This window comes from Hipposideros armiger, unplaced genomic scaffold (assembly GCF_001890085.2).
Source record: "Hipposideros armiger isolate ML-2016 unplaced genomic scaffold, ASM189008v1 scaffold_139, whole genome shotgun sequence".
Classification (NCBI taxonomy): Eukaryota; Metazoa; Chordata; class Mammalia; order Chiroptera; family Hipposideridae; genus Hipposideros; species Hipposideros armiger.
The window spans coordinates 670,727-686,521 of record NW_017731489.1 but is presented as its reverse complement, the minus strand read 5'-3'; the positions used below and the strand labels follow the sequence as shown (position 1 = coordinate 686,521).

The window sequence follows — 15,795 nt, the reverse complement described above, 5'->3', positions numbered from 1 at the left end:
TGAAGTTCCTTCCTATTCAGAAAACTTCAGTGTCTCCTCTTTGTCTGCAAAGTGGCAGGTTCCTGTTCTTTAGAGTTCAGTCCCCACTCAATGGCTCTGAGGAGCTTCCCCATTTAGATGCCCCCCCAGCCCCCCCCCCACACGGCCCCTCCACACTGAACTCCCCCCAGCCTCCTACCCAGACACGCTGGGAAAGACTGCTGTGTCTCTTCATTGTGTCGTTTTCATGTTTGAACACGCACAATATTCTCCTTGGACTCCTTGCTTTCACATCTGTATCCATCCAATTAAGAGTCGGTGCTGCCTAAGGCAACAGTTGTATTTCTTGAAACTGTGCATTATCAAAAACCGTGTTAGGAAGGTAATTATTTCAGTGATATAAGCGGTGTGAGGGAGAAGAGCATTGCAGGCGCACAGTGTAATAGCAGAGGTGCTTCACCTGCACGGATTTCAGCAATAATGACGACTTCAGTCTCTGTACGAGAGCAGCTTCAGAACTTGAGCATCCCTGAAAAAAAATGCATCGTTTTCCTCTATCTCTTTTCACGAGTTTGTAGTGAACTGAGCTGGCATTTAAAAAACTTATTTCAAAACCGTAATGAGCCACTATGGTGAAAAACAGAGAATAAAGACTTAAAGCAGCTGCACTGTGAGCACTTGTAAGCAGGGGGCCTTTTGTTCCTTATGCCTTAGCCTGCATAAAATACACTTCAGTCCTCAATCGATTGATCACTTAACATCTAATACCGGATGCGCACTGCACACTGTGGTGTTTATTTTTCAAAACCGAGTTTTAGCCCTTTTTCCTCCATTGAGTCGGCCCCTTCCCCTTCCACCCTTTTGCCTGGTGGTTTTCCCCTCTGAATATTCTTTTTTAGGTTAAGCATCACTTTGGGAATTCCTAGAGGCTGTTCCGAAAATAAGGCATCCTTTTCCTCCGTGCAATGCCCGGTACGGTGTTAGGACACTGAGATATGTTAGTTGGTAAGCGCATGCGACTACTCAATTCAGTGTCACCTAAATCCCCAAGTTGATAGTTTCCTGTGTCCTGTACCTCCTGAACGTTGAGTCTTTTCTTAATGTTGCGGGGGGGGGGGGGGGGGGGGGGAGAGTAATCCTCATTTCAATGTCACTGTGAAAGGATGGAGAGTGACTGACAGGTTTCCGGGTACAGATGAAGACATGACTTAGTTCCTGGCCCGTCCTGAAACTCCACTGAAATGATGTCTAAAGGCATTTTGTTTGTTTGTTTGTTTAAGGCATACTCCCATAACAAAGAAATGAGGCAAAACCCACAGCACTTTGGGATCGGGGCTATAGACTGATGAGAGGCAGCTTACTGTGTGGGCCTGAGAAACTGAAATCTCAGTCTGGCAGAGGAGAAAGGAAGGCGTAGCCCAGTACACACTGAGGAACTCGGTGAAAGCTCAGGAATTTTCAGCCGCAAGAACCGCTTGGAATATAGGAACATAGGAACATAGGATTAGAATTAAGAGTATAGGTTGAAAGTTCAGATCTGCTCCCCAGCTTGATACAAGCAGGTAACCGCCCCTCTTTCACTCCAACAGAAAAGTGGAAATAATAATAATGATAATAATAATTATTGTACAGATGATAAAATAGAAGGTTTCTAGATTAGAAGGTATCAGGAAAACTTAAAAGTGGTATTATACAGTCTTGCTATCAGGGAGAGTGTACTGATTTACCAAACCCTGAGCACCACCCCTCTTCCTGCCACACAGCCTGAGGGCAGCCAGGAGGATACCCGACCTTTAGGAGACCTCCCTGGGGCTCTGACCTAAAACTAGAACTCAAGGATACTGATAGAAGGGGTGCCCCCAAGGAAGAGGCCTAACCAGAACAATCCTAACATCAACCTCAGAGCAGCCCTGCCTCCAGCCTTCCTGCTGACTTCCCAGGTCCACAACCAAAGGTCACCGTACATTTAAGGAAAGCCTCTATCATGAGGGACAGTAACTAAAACATGCAAACAGAAAAAGAAAAAACAAGCTTGAGAAAACAGAGCCTTTGCAGGAAGCAGAAATCTTCAAGAAGAAATCTGCACCTTCAGAGAAGGGGTGATATTGCAACCATGAAACAACAGAATTTATAAGGGTTAGGAGATAGAGTTAAGGAAATTTGCCAGAATGTGGAGTAAAAAGAGAAAGAATAGAAAATAATGTACAAAACAGAAGACACTTAATTGGATTGGTCCATCAGGTCCAACATCCAAAAATAGTAACGCCAGATTGAGACAATATAGAAAACAGAGGACAGAAAACCATCAAAGGAGTAATTCAGCAAAATTCCCCACAACCAAAGATAGGAGTTTCCAGATTAAAAGATGATACTAACACATCATCATGAAACTTTACAACACTCATGTGCCCCAGTAGATGACAGGGTAAATCAATGAAAAGAAAGACCCAAGATCCCAGCAACAGGACCGACAACACCGGCCTGCAGCAGGGCTAGTGATTGGAGGAGAGAGAAAGGGTCAAGAGACTCCTTCAAGATGATGAAGTCGACAGAACACCTGATGTGTTCGTGCTGAGAGGAGATTTATCAGTCTGGGGAGACTTTGGGGGTAACCTTAGGATAAGTATGTAGGAAACTAACCCAAATTAAATGTAACAATGATTCACTCCAAGGAAGACAAAAAGTAACACACAAGAGTAAATGTAGACACAGATTATTACATGATGCAGCTACGTTATAAAAATGACATATATCGCTCAAGAGTTTGAGCTCTGAGCAACAGTGGTTCGAGTCCAGCCCGAGCTGAGCAGCCGCTGAGCTGCCAACAGGTGGCAGGATGGCTCAGCTAAAAAAAAAAAGACATATAATGATATTTAACATAACTAAAATTGTGGTTACGTTCTGGAAAGGATGAGAATGGGGGGCACTTATATATATATATATATATATATATATATATATATTAATATAAGCATGTTATTTAAATATTAGTCCTCAATTTGGCCTCATTATGGCATACATCGAAACTGATACTTCATGTATTATAATAAGCTGGGGACATCCATTTGGGGGAATATTGTATAGATATGAGACTTCCAAATCAAATATTTTCAGATTTTCTAATGGACACCTGACTTTGCTTTCATGAACATAAGTTTCTTTAGGCCTGATATAACTAAATATAATTCTTTTTAAATTAATTTTTATTAAATTTATTGGGGTGACGTTGGTTAGTAAAATGATATAGGTTTCAAGTGTACTTTCTATAATACATCATCTACAGAGGGTGCCCCAAAAATGTATACCTATTTTAAGAAAGGAAAAAAAAACTATTAAAATTGTAATACTCAATATATACCGATAACAAAAGATGAATATGAGTCACGTTTGACTTCTGCAATTGCAAGAGGTGCTCAGAGTGGTTACCATCAGCATCTGGATACTTCTGATTTTGGTGAACTACTGTTTGAGCAATGTTGACCAGAAGTGTCCACTTGTACACATGTTTCATTTTTTTGGCACCCCTGGTATATACTACACTGTGTGCTCACCACCCAGAGTCAGTTCTCCTTCCATCACCATATATTTGATCCCCTTTACCCTCTACTACCATCCCCCATCCCCCCTTACCCTCTGGTAACCTCTAAACTGTTGCCTGTGTCTATGAGTTTTTGTTTGTTTGTCTTGTTCATTTGTTGCTTTCAGTTTTATATCCCACATATCAGTGAAATCAAATGGTTCTCGACTTTTTCTGTCGGACTCATTTCTCTTAGCATGATAATCTCAAGATCCACCCATGTTGTTGCAAATTGCAGTATTTCATCTTTTCTTATGGCGGATAGCATTCCAGTGTGTATATATGAACCACATCTTCTGTATCCAGTCGTCTATGGAAGGACACTTTGGTTATTTCCGTGTCTTGGTCACTGTGAATAATGCAGCAATGAGCACAGGGGTACATACATCTTTACCGATAAATGTTTTCAATTTTTTTGGGTAGATATCCAGAAGAGGGATTTCTGGGTCATATGGTAATTCTATTCTTAATTTTTTGAAGAACCTCTATGCTGTCTTCCATAGCGGCTTCACCAATCTGCATTCCCACCAGCAGTATATGAAGGTTCTTTTTCCCCCACAGCCTCTCCAACACTTGTTATTACTTGTCATGTTGATAACAGCCATTCTAACAGGTGTGAGGTTGTAGCTCATTGTGGTTTTGATTTGCATTTCCCTAATAGCTAGTGACCTTGAGCATGTTTTCATATATCTGTATGTCTTCTTGGGAGAAGTGTCTGTTCAGGTCCTCCATTTTTTAACTGGACGGTTTTTTGTGTTTTTTTTTTTAGTTGTATGAGTTCCTTATATATTATTGGAGGTGTTGTTTTCAAGTATCTTCTCCCATTCAGTTGGTTGGTCTTTGTTTTATTGATGGCTTCTTTTGCTCTGCAGAAGCTTTTTAGTTTGATAGAGTCCCATTCATTTACTTTAGCTTTTACTTCCCTTGCCTTTGCGGCCAAGTTCAGAAAATCCTCTCTGAACCCAAGGTCCATAAGTTTCCTACCTGTGTTTTCTTCTACGCAATTTATTGTTTCAAGTCTTATGTTTAGGTCTTTGATCCTATTGAGGTAATTTGGGTATATGGTGACGGTCACACCGAGCTAGTGCCCAGGTTTGGAATCAGGCCACAGCCTCGGTCAAGCCTGCCTCTTCCCACCGCTTCTCCACCATGGACCCCCTCAAAGTGAGCAAGCTCTGGGCCTGCGTGACAGTGTGTAAGGAGGATCCGACCATTCTGCACGCTGAAGAAAGCGCTTCCTGGGGGAGTGGGTGGAGAGCATGGGGGGTGAAATGCCACCTGCTACCAACTAAATCAGAAGAAAATATCAAGGAAGAAAAAGCAGATAGGAAGGAGGTGGAGGAAAACAGAGACAGAGGAACCATCAAGTGAGGGACGGGATCTGGAAATTGACATTGAAGGTGTGATTGAACCAGACGCTGATGCCCCTCATGAAATGGGAGATGAAACGGTAGCGATAGCCGAGATGATGGACCAGGCAAATGATAAAGAAGTGGCTGCCGTTGATGCCCTAAACGATTGGGAACTACAGAGACCCTCAAGTTCACGGATGCCAGCAAGCTGAATTCTCGCTTGGCCATTCTGTGCGGCAAGAGAGCCAGTGTCTTCATCAAATTACGGGAGCCAAACGCTGCCATCCAAGCCTGTGGCAGAGCTATTGAAATAATTCCTGATTCAGCTCAGCCCTCCAAATGGCGAGGGAAGGCATACCGACTTCTGGGCCGTTGTGAAGAAGCAGCCCAGGACCTTGCCCTTGCATGTAAATTGGATCATGATGAAGATACTGAAAGGAGTTCACCAAAGGCCCAGAAAATCGCAGAACTCGGAGGAAGTCTGAGTGGAAATGTGAAGAGAGAGGAAAGGAAGAATGGAAAGGTTTAAGAGGGCTCAGGAAGAACCTGAGGGAGTCCAGAGGGAGAAAGAAGCCAGAGGACAATCGGGAACTCAGCAGGGCCCCTTTCCAGGTGGCTTTCCCGAGGGGGGTGCCCACTAATTTCCCTGCAGGAATGCCTGGACTGGCAGGAGCGCCTGGGCTCAGTGAGCGCCTTAGTGACCCAGAGGTACTTGCAGCCGTGCAGGATCCAGAGTTACGGTGGCCCGGGATGTGGCCCAGATCCCGGCAAATATGTCAAAATACCAGAGCAACCCAAAGGTTATGAATCTCATCAGTAAATTGTCAGCCAAATTTGAAGGTTAAGCATAATGCCCTTCTGACAAATAGAGCCCTTGCTGAAGGAAAAGCAACATAGATCACCCGGTGGATGTCGCAATAATACAAACCATGACCTCATGAGGTCCTCTGACCTCATGCAAAAAGCTGGGGTGCTTTGCAGAGAATCCCTACCCCTCTGCCCAAATGTAGCCTTAGCAATTTACAGTGATTTGCCGTTAGGGTATTCATCAGATAATGTTTTCCTCTTAGGAATTACAAACTTTAAACACTTTTAAACCTTAAAAGTGTTTTAAAACAATGTAAAAGAGTGTGTTAAACCCTAAAACAAAAAATTGGTACATGGTGACAGCAGTCCAGTTTCATTCTTTTGCATGTGACTTTCCAATTTTCCCAGCACTATTTATTGAAGAGGTTTCCTTTTCTCCATTGTATGTTTTTGGCTCCTTTGTTGAAAATTATCTGCCTATATATATGTGGGTCTATTTCTGGGTTCTTAATTCTGTTCCATTGGTCTGTGTGTCTGTTTTTCTGCCAATACCATGCTGTTTTGATTATTGTTGCCCTGTAGTACAAGCTGAAGTCAGGGAGAGTGATGCCTCCAGCATTGTTCTTTCTTTCTTAAGATTGCTTTGGCTATTAATGGTCTTTTGTGATGCCATACAAATCTGATGATTTTTTTTTTGTTCTGTTTCTTTAAAAAATGCCATTGGGATTTTGATGGGGATTGCATAAAATCTGTATATTGGTTTGGGTAATATGGCCATTTTAACTGTGTTGATTCTTCCAAGCCATGAACACATGATATCTTTCCATTTCTGTGTGTCTTCTTCAGTTTCTTTTAATAATGTCGTATAGTTTTCAGTGTGTAAGTGCTTCACACCCTTTAAGTTTATTCCTAGGTATTTTATTCCTTTTGTTGCAATTGCAAATGGAATTGTTTCTTTCATGTCTTTTTTTTGAAATTTCATTGTTAGTATATAGGAATGCATTGGATTTTTCTACATTGATTTTGTATCCTGCAGCTTGACTGTATTTGTTTATTGTTTCTAATAGATTTTTGGTGGAGTCTTTAGGGATTTCTATATAAAGAAACATGTCATCTGCAAAAAAATGACAATTTAACTTCTTCATTCCCAGTTGGATGCCTTCCGTTTCTTTCTATTGCCTGATTGGGCTAGGACTTTCAATACAATTGGAATAGTAGTGGTGACAGGGGGCATCCTTCGTAAATACAATTCTTAAGATTCCAATGATGCTCCTCTTCAGATACTTGTTAGTCACTATCAGATACTATATAAGTAGTGATAAAAAAAAAATTCAAGCCATTTCACCACCATTCCAAATTTTACAGCAGTTAAAATTATGTTTTAAAAATCCAATCGCTTTAATCGTTTCCTTTGTTATGTAAATGCATGCTCTGATAATTCCCATTGAGTTTTTTTTTTTCCTGTGGAGTAATTAAAATAATAATGAGGCCCTAATTTGTAAAAGGTGTGTTCATCCTTAGAGCTGTCACCCCTGGATTCCAATGAAAGATCACATTAGCCCTAAATGAAAGAAGTGGCTGAAACTCATGAAGAAAGAAAGGGTCTGGGAAGCTGCTGCCTGTGTCGTTGCCTACCCCTCCCCCCTTCCCCTGTCCTCCCCTCCCCCCTCCCCCAGGTCCCCACCTTCAGCCAGCTGTACCTTGTTCACCTGGAGAGCTCATCCTCCAGCAGCTGCCTGGGTGGTGCTTTCAGCTGTGGCCTGTAGACGCGGTTGTTCGGGGTCATGTCCATTACCTCTCAGTAGAGAGGTGAGTACTGTGTCTCCAGAATCTGAGGACCTGAGGGCCAGCGGTGACCAGGCCAGAGGTGCCCACTGCCCCAGGCCCCACCTGGTTCCCTGAGGCTGAGGGGTGTTAATACTCACAGTGAACCTGGAACAAGCCATGGCAGCGCAGTGACCAGGAGGTGCTGGCTGGCAAGCCCTGGGCTCCAGGCGGGAAAGCAGAGGTCAAGACAAGGACTTAGAGAGTTGCAAGCACCTGACCCCTGGGCCTAGTACGACTTAAGGGTTGGAACTGTTATGAATATATCGGTATAAATACAAACTGATTAAAACAATCTCTCTTGTGTGGTCATATTAGATTTTGCAGACCTTTTGACTTCTCCAGGCATGGGGGAGAGCTGCTTTCAGCTGTGTTCATGTGATGTGACAAAACATACGCAGCTGTGGAATAGGGTCTACAGCTGAAATCCAGAGGCTATTTTTGGATTATCTACGTGCTGTCTTTTACCATTTGTCTCAAGAACAAAGGTAAAGAAAAGGGGAATAAACTGAAGATGGCCGATGTCATTGTTTAATAAAAGGAAAGTAAGTTGGAGTTAATGGGGAAGGTAGCTTGTGTTTTGATCTTCAGTTGGTTGTTTTCCTGCTGTCCCTTTAACGAGCTCCTAGAGACATCGTAACAGTGTTTCGGGAGAAGAGCTAGAAAAGGGATACTCACCCTTCACTAAATTAGCTGGAAAAGGCGGGCGCTTGAGAATACACAGCGGAGAGCACCCGCTTGCAGAGGGGACAGTTTGGTGCCCTCCATACTCAAGGCTGAAACGGGAAACAATGGGGCTTTAATTTGCCACGCAGTTAACGGGCCTGTCGATTCACTCTCAGTTTTCAGGCCTCTGATATAGCCTTAAAATCCTCTCAAGGGCTTTCTACTTTTAGCCCGAGGTCTTTGCGCTTCATTTTCTTTTTGTTTCTCAAACACTCTCCTTGCAAGTCTTCCTGTTTCATCTTCTGAGAGGCTCCGAATAATGGGAAGCATGCACCGAGGAATTCGGAGGAAGCCTGTGACATGTCTTGATGATGATAAGCCACTTAAACTAGAAAATAGTCTCAGCTTGCATTAACGGTAGATTAACGCAGGTGAGCTTTAGAGCCTTAATTTTTAAAAATTTCCGTTTTTACCAGTGATGACTGAAAACCAGTTGGCCTTCTTGCTGCCTGCCTTATTGATTGCAATTGCAAATACTTGCAAAAAGTGCTAGAATGACTTCTTACTGTTCCATTTATTGGCTGTTAAATATTTTAAAAAAACAACAATTTTCCAGAATCATATCCGTAGCTATATGTAACATGTGCATAAGTCACAGTGGGCAATGCGTTGTGATATGCGTTCCCAACATGTGTGTAGCTAGGTTTACAAATCTAAGAGAATTTGCCAAGAGGAAATGTTAAATTGGGGGGAGGTTTCTCTCTTGAGACTTCATTAAGGGAATGGTAAAAATAGGGGTGCTTTCAGATGACTCAGGTGGTTACCCACGTTTTGCCCCAGATTTCCTGGATGTGAGCTAGAGGTGTCCCCAACCTTATGATCTAAATCAGGAATGGTGGAAAACCATGGCGGATTCGTTATTTGGGATCAAGGAAACCATCAGTTCTTAAATTCTCCCAGTGCAAAATGAACAGGTGACATTTGTTAGGGTTAAGGGATACTCTTCTGAGTGGAGAGTCAAAGGAGAGCAGGCACCTGTTGGGGGGAGTAAAGGGCAAGGTTTGGTAAGCCGTCTGGAGAGCAGAGAGGGCGCAGCAGACAGGAGCGGGGTGGGGGCACTGTCCCTGGGAAGGACAGCCAGGGAGGAGGGTGCCTGCTGGTGGGGTTCTAGGTCTGCGCTGAAATTTACGAAGAAACATTTTAACATTTGGAACATTTGGCAACAAGTGACATGATCAAAATGACATTTGGGGGAGCGATTCTTGCTGTGAGCTACACGGTAACTCAGAGGAGGAGGAAGGCTGGCGCTTGATAATGGCGGCAGCTGCGGGAAGAAGAGGGAAGGGGTAGGACTGGGCAACAGGATTGGTATCGAAGAGACAGAAAATAAAGTGAAGTTACAGACAACTTTCAGTCAAGGGGCTGGGCTGATGCCTTGAACAACTCCCATTTCTAACAGCCAAAAAAAAAAAAAAGGGATTCATAAGATTATACAGCAAATGACCAAATGCCTTCTGGACTAGGTCAGTTCTCTTCCCAGCTTGCAAGTTGTGAAACCCTGCAAATGCAACAGATTTGCAAGCAATAGAAATGTGCTACGTTGATCAGTGCTCCTTTGCATGTGCTAGGACCCTTCCCTTCATGGCCCCTGCTCCCAGGGGATCTAGGATGGCAGTGCATAAAGAAGCATGATCAGCGTTAGTGATCAGGGAAGGAAGTGTGGGCCTGGGGATCTCCCGTGCGCTCACAGTAATTGGACCTGGGTGTGGGACTTCCGTCACCTGTGTCACCTATGGCATCCCATGTCACCTAGAGAAAGGAAGTCGGGAGCGGATGGAGGTCCTGAGCTGCTTTGTGAGAAAGCCATGGAAGAAGTGAGTCAGAGGGGTATTAAACCTGTGAAATCGTTAGATCTACACTTAAAATGGATATTTGCTTCATTAGAGCTGGCAGCATGATTTGGGTTTTTAGGCCATAAATGAAGGGACAGATTCATCTCCCAAGGCTTCGTATCCACAGAGAATTCATAGCCTGGGTGCAGCAAAGCAAGCCCCCAAGCTGTCATGGCATCTGAAAGGTTTTTAGGAGCCTCTCCTCTTTTACAAACACAGTTCACCTTTATTCTTCTTAGAGATGACTGCGAGGATTCTTTAAATGGGCATCAGGAAAAACAGTTTTCAGAAAATCCTGCACTGCATAGTGGTGAAGCTATTTAAACAACAGCAAATGGGTCAAGGGGGTCAAAAGATACAAACTTCCAGTTGTAAAATAAATAAGTCCTGGGGATCTGACGTACAGCATGGGGACCACAGCGATAATGCTGTGTTGTCTGTGTGAATGATGCTGAGAGGAGATCTTATAAAGTCTCATTGCAAGAAAAGACATTTTTTAACTATGTTCAGTGACAGATGTTAACTAGACTTACTATGGGGATCATTTCACAAACTTGCACACATCGAATCGTTACATTATACACCTGAAACTAATTTAATGGTATATGTCAATTATATCTCAATGAAATTTTTTTTGAAGAAGAGAAAACAATGTTTACATTATAATCAAAATTATTCCCCACATCCCACCCCCCAGGATCACGTATAATACCATGTATGTTGTTAGTTCTACACTTGAAATCCTCTTGAATCTTGTCAGTCAGGGTTTTCAGAGAAACAGGATCAACAGATACATATGTGCATGTGTGTGTGTGTGTGTGTATACAGAGGGTGCCAAAAAAGTGTATACACATCTTAAGAAAGGACAACTGTATTAAAATGGTAATACTCCATATATACTGATAACAAAAGATGAATACAAGTCACGTTTGACTTCTGCAATTACAGGAGGTGCTCAAAGTGGTTTCCACCAGTGTCCAGACACTTCTGATGACGGCGAACTACTGCTTGAGCCACGCTGACCAAAGTGTCCACTGGCATACATTTTTTTGGCATCCTCCCCGTATGTATGTGTACTATATATGTATTAAGAGATTTCTTTTACGGAATCAGCTCACACAGTTGTGTGAGCTGGCAGGTTGGAAGCTCACAGGGCAGACCAGCCGGCCAGAAAGTTAGGTCGGATTTCTGTGTTATAGTCTTTAACAGAATTCCTTCTCCTCTTGCAAACTCAGTTTTTTGCTCTTAAGGCTTCGACTGATTGGATGAAACCCACAGGATTAGCCAGGGTAATCTCTTCTACCTAAAGACTATCAACGTTCATCACATCCGCAAAATACCGGTATGGCAGCATCCAGACCAGTGTTGGACCAGATAGGTGGGCCCCATAGCCTGCCAAGTCGGCACACGCAATTTGACCATCACAGATCTCTTCTTTATTACTATAGTGAAAGAGCAGAGTCAGCTGTATTTCGCCCCATTTTCTCAGTGTTGAAATCTTTACATTGGAGAAAGATTTTCTTAGTGATTTAATGGTGGCAGTTTTAACGGTACATTTTTTTTTCTGACAGATTATTAAATTAAAAAAAATTGTTTGAGAAGCTGGGTGACATCAGTCCTTTAGTTCTGCCCTACATGGTGGCAGATGGTCTTTTCTGTTTTGCATGGTACCTGGATGGGCGTGGGGATGCAGGCTGCTGGCTCTTCCAGGTGGACAGTGAGACGGCTCAGCTGGCTGTGTGACAATCACATGGAATATGGGGAGCTAATATTTCCTGGGAAGAATTGTAATGTTAGAATTTACTGTCTTTGGCACATGTAATTTTGAAGCCTTAATGTTATGCCTTTCTGGTTATTTGCATTTAATATGCATGCAAATTCACAATGGATACTGCATGCCGGGGACATAATGTATAAATCAGCACTTTCCCTGGTTGTTAGTAATTTGGGCCGCTTTAAAAATGAATACTTTGAAGAAATACATATTATCAAATGTATATGAAGTATCTTTAGTTTATGGAGAAAAGCATGTAGACCATTCTCTACTGGAAAGGTAGACCCTCTGCTGTCACGTTCTCTGTGCTTAAGGAAGGTATGCATGATGCTAATGGTCACAATGGTTGTATATCTCTGTCCTGTGAGTGGTGTGGATTCGGTGGTGTGGATGGTGGCCTCCATTAGTAATGCTGAAAGATCTGTGTTTGTGGAGCCTGATTGCAGCCTGGTACTGTTGGTGAGTCACATCAGCTGGTAAACGCACCTCACGTCACAGAGTAGCATGCGGCACTTTTAGGTGGAAGACCACAGGCTCTGCCCTGCACAACCAAGAGACGGAGAACCCCAGAGACAGGCCGTGCAGCCTCCCTGGCTTCCTGTTAGGCTTGTTGTCTTGGCAACTGAAACAGCCACCAATGTTTCCTCAGGCGGGAACTCCAGTCCCCCGTGACTCCACCGTGACCTCTTCTCCAACCCCTTCCAGTCTGTGGCTGGGCTCCGCCCAGCAGCTCCCAGGCAGCTCTGAGGTTTCTGCTCCTGCTCACCTCCAGGCCACCCCCTGCTGCTGTTCTCTCCCCTCGGAGGATCGAAACCTCACCTCTGTCCTGGCTCCCCAGCAGCACCCTCCCTTGTCCCAAAACACCCTTCCTGCACCTTCCTTCTGTCATTAAAGGGAGTCGTCTTTCAGCTTAGGCCTCTGGGGGTGCAGCATTCTCTGCAGGGGCAGATATCCCTCCTCCACTGCAGCTGTCTGCCCTGGCGTGCTGGTTCAAATCATTTTTCAGCATCCTTCTGCCTGAGCTGCCTGTCTTCATGATGGTTGGTCCCTGTCGCTCTACACTGTCCCATCACTGTGGACCACTTGACTGCGGGCACCCTGTCCCTGGGTGATCTTCATCCCTCTTGCAGTGATAATGAGCCAAGACTCCAGCTAGTCAGTTTTACTGGCACCACCATCATCCTCTCCATAAATATTGTCACCAACTTCTGTGTCAGCAAAGTACTAGTAGCTGCACAAAATGGACTAAATGCAGACGTAGCATGTGGTGGCTTTGGCGAGGGTCATGCATGAACCAGGGGTCAGCAAGCTCCAACCCTGGGGACACATCCAGCCTGTGGCCTGTCTTTGTAAGGAGCAAGGGCTAAGAATTGTTTGTACATTTTTAAAGCATTGTAAACTATAAAGAAGAAGATGCTACAGAGATACAGTATTTAGGCCTTTGAATCCCACAATATTTGTCACCTGGCACTTGACAGGTACAGTTTGCTGCCCCCTGCGGAGAGCTGGTTGGAGATGCTCAGGGGCCCTTTCTGGCTGCCCTGTGGCGCAGGGGCAGGCCCACGCGTGACCTTGGCTTCCCTGATGCCTGAGCCTTGAGCTTGGTGTTCTACAGGAAATTACTTGTCCAGAGGATGTTGTCAGCGGTGTCAATTGTGATTTGTAGATGGCAAGTGACAAAGGTCAGTGGAGCAGAGGAAGAACACAGGACAAGAGGCAGCAGGTCTGGGGGACACCCCTGTCCTCCACCTCCAGGGCGTCCTGAGGAGTCGTTGTGGACAGGAAGCCCGAGTGGAGTGCAGACAGCTGGGGCTTAGGCCTTAAACAGGACAGATCGCAGCATCGTGAGTGAGGAGGCTGGGTAGGGGGCGCGCACGCGCGCGCGCGCACGTGTGTGTGTGTGTGTGTGTGTGTGTGTGTGTATGTGTGTGTATGTGTTGGTTTGCACTTACGTTCTGTAGTCCCCAATGTGTTTCTCATTTTGTAATTGTGAGAACCCTCTGCAGCAGATCGGAAGGGTGTTGCTCTTGACCTCACTTTATAGAGAAAAAAAATAATGCTGCTTCATCAGAGACGTGTCCTGGTCAAGGTCATGTAGTTATTATGTGGGAGCTGGAAATGAGACCCAGATATTCTGGTTTTGAAACCCAAGAGCCAGTGAGCTGTCAGCACGCAGGGTTGAGTTCGCACCCTGCTTCCCAGCACAGAAGTTGTCTCACCCCACGTTAAATCTTCTTGTAAGTTCAGTGTGTGGACATATAAAACAGCAGAAATGGGTAGAACCGTAATTGTGCTGTGTGTCTCAGCCTCGTCACCATCTCACATGTGAAGGCAGATGTGGAAGAAACTCTTACTGGAGGGCGTGGAATCGTGCAGGGTACTGGGTCGTGGACGGCCGTCTGGGAGCTCTAACACAGGCTACCTGGACCTTCTAGTTTGACCTTCATAAAGAACCTGTGAGAGGAACGACTGTGAGGAATCATTAATGACCCTACGGCAAGCTTGATCAAAATTAGAGATGTTTTCCCGATTTTCCACTGATGTCAGAACAAGGCACTATGCAACAGGTAAAGCAAGTGGCCCATTCTCTGTGTGTGCGTTGAGTATCCAAAACCATCCCTCCTATGCAATGGCATGGGGGGCTTTTATGCATGTACTCCTTGTGTCCGTACTTTGGTACTTTTATCCTGTAAGTGTGCAGGTGAGCCAGCGGTGGCCTGAGGAGGCTCGCGTTCTCCAGGTTGGTCTGACCCCGAGCACTGGACCTGGTCCTGGAGTCCGTGGGGCTGATCCCTGCTTCCGGCAGCCACCGGGGAGTCCATCACAATAGCAGCACTCTTCACCGGCCCAGGGAACCCGTGGCGTCCATATTCAGATAAGGAGCGCTCTCACTGAGAATGATCTCGAGAGGCTCTGGGATAATGCTCTGCTTACACCGCTCGTAAACCATGTGAAAGAATAAAGCCCTAAAAGTCATGCTTGTGAAGAGTGAGGACAGGAAAATGTCCTAGCAATTCACACGGTGCGCGTGTCCTCGGAGCGAGAAGTGTTGCTCTCTGAGTGGCATTTCATCTCTGGCAGTGTCCTCATGCAGACCAGGTCAGCTGTGGGTTAGTGGCTGTGGAGCTGACGCGGCTGTCGGCCTTGCCAACTCCCTGTCCCTTTCTGATTTCTGCTCTGATGCCATTTCTTAGAGAGCCTTCCCCGCACCTGGTCTGGGGAGCCCTTCCCCCAAGCTCTGCCCTCTGCATTCTCCCTCATTGCCCAGCTTAATTTTGCTCACAGCACTTACTACTCTTTGAAATAATTTTCTTTTAAAGTTTACTGTCTCTCTCTTACCTCTGGCTGGGACAGCTTCTCGGCTATTAAGGACTCATGTGATTAGACTAAGTTCCCTTGGATAATCGAGGGGAATCTCCCATCTCATCGTCCTTGGCATTTGTCACACCTGTAAAATCCTTTTGACCATATGAAGTAACATTGTCAGGGTTCCGGGAAGTAGAACATGGACATTTTGGTGGGAGTGTGCGTGTGTGTGGGGCAGGTGGGGGTGGGTGGAGGTGGGGTGTGGACATGTCTTTATTCTGCTTACCACATGGCCTTACCTCACAAGAGGAGTGGGGGGATGGTCCAGCCCAAAGCCTCATTTCTCTCCCAGAATATATATTGTGAAAGAGAGCTCCCAACTCATTTACTCATTCAGCAAGAAATGTTTGTGGAGTTTGTCAATTCTCTTGGACACGCTCTTTCTGGTGGCAGAGTGGGCCAGGCTAGCTTGTTGTTTTGTAGGGTTGTGTGTGGGGACCGTGGAGAAGTGGGGTCACCTGAATTCAGAACCAAGCCTGACAGTCAGAAATCGGGTCACTAACCAAAATGGGTCAGTGTGTCCAATGAGGACTCGGAGAAGCAATAGTAGTGGTGAGA

General features: G+C 44.9%; 1 protein-coding gene and 1 pseudogene across 6 annotated transcripts in view; both read left to right on the top strand.

The window, feature by feature from the left end:
* The window catches only part of ENOX1 (ecto-NOX disulfide-thiol exchanger 1), a 524,830-nt gene that overhangs the window by 107,387 nt on the left and 401,648 nt on the right, over positions 1-15,795 (top strand). The gene's annotated exons all lie outside the window — the stretch shown is intronic.
* LOC109386796 (hsc70-interacting protein pseudogene) lies at positions 4,706-5,753 on the top strand (annotated as a pseudogene).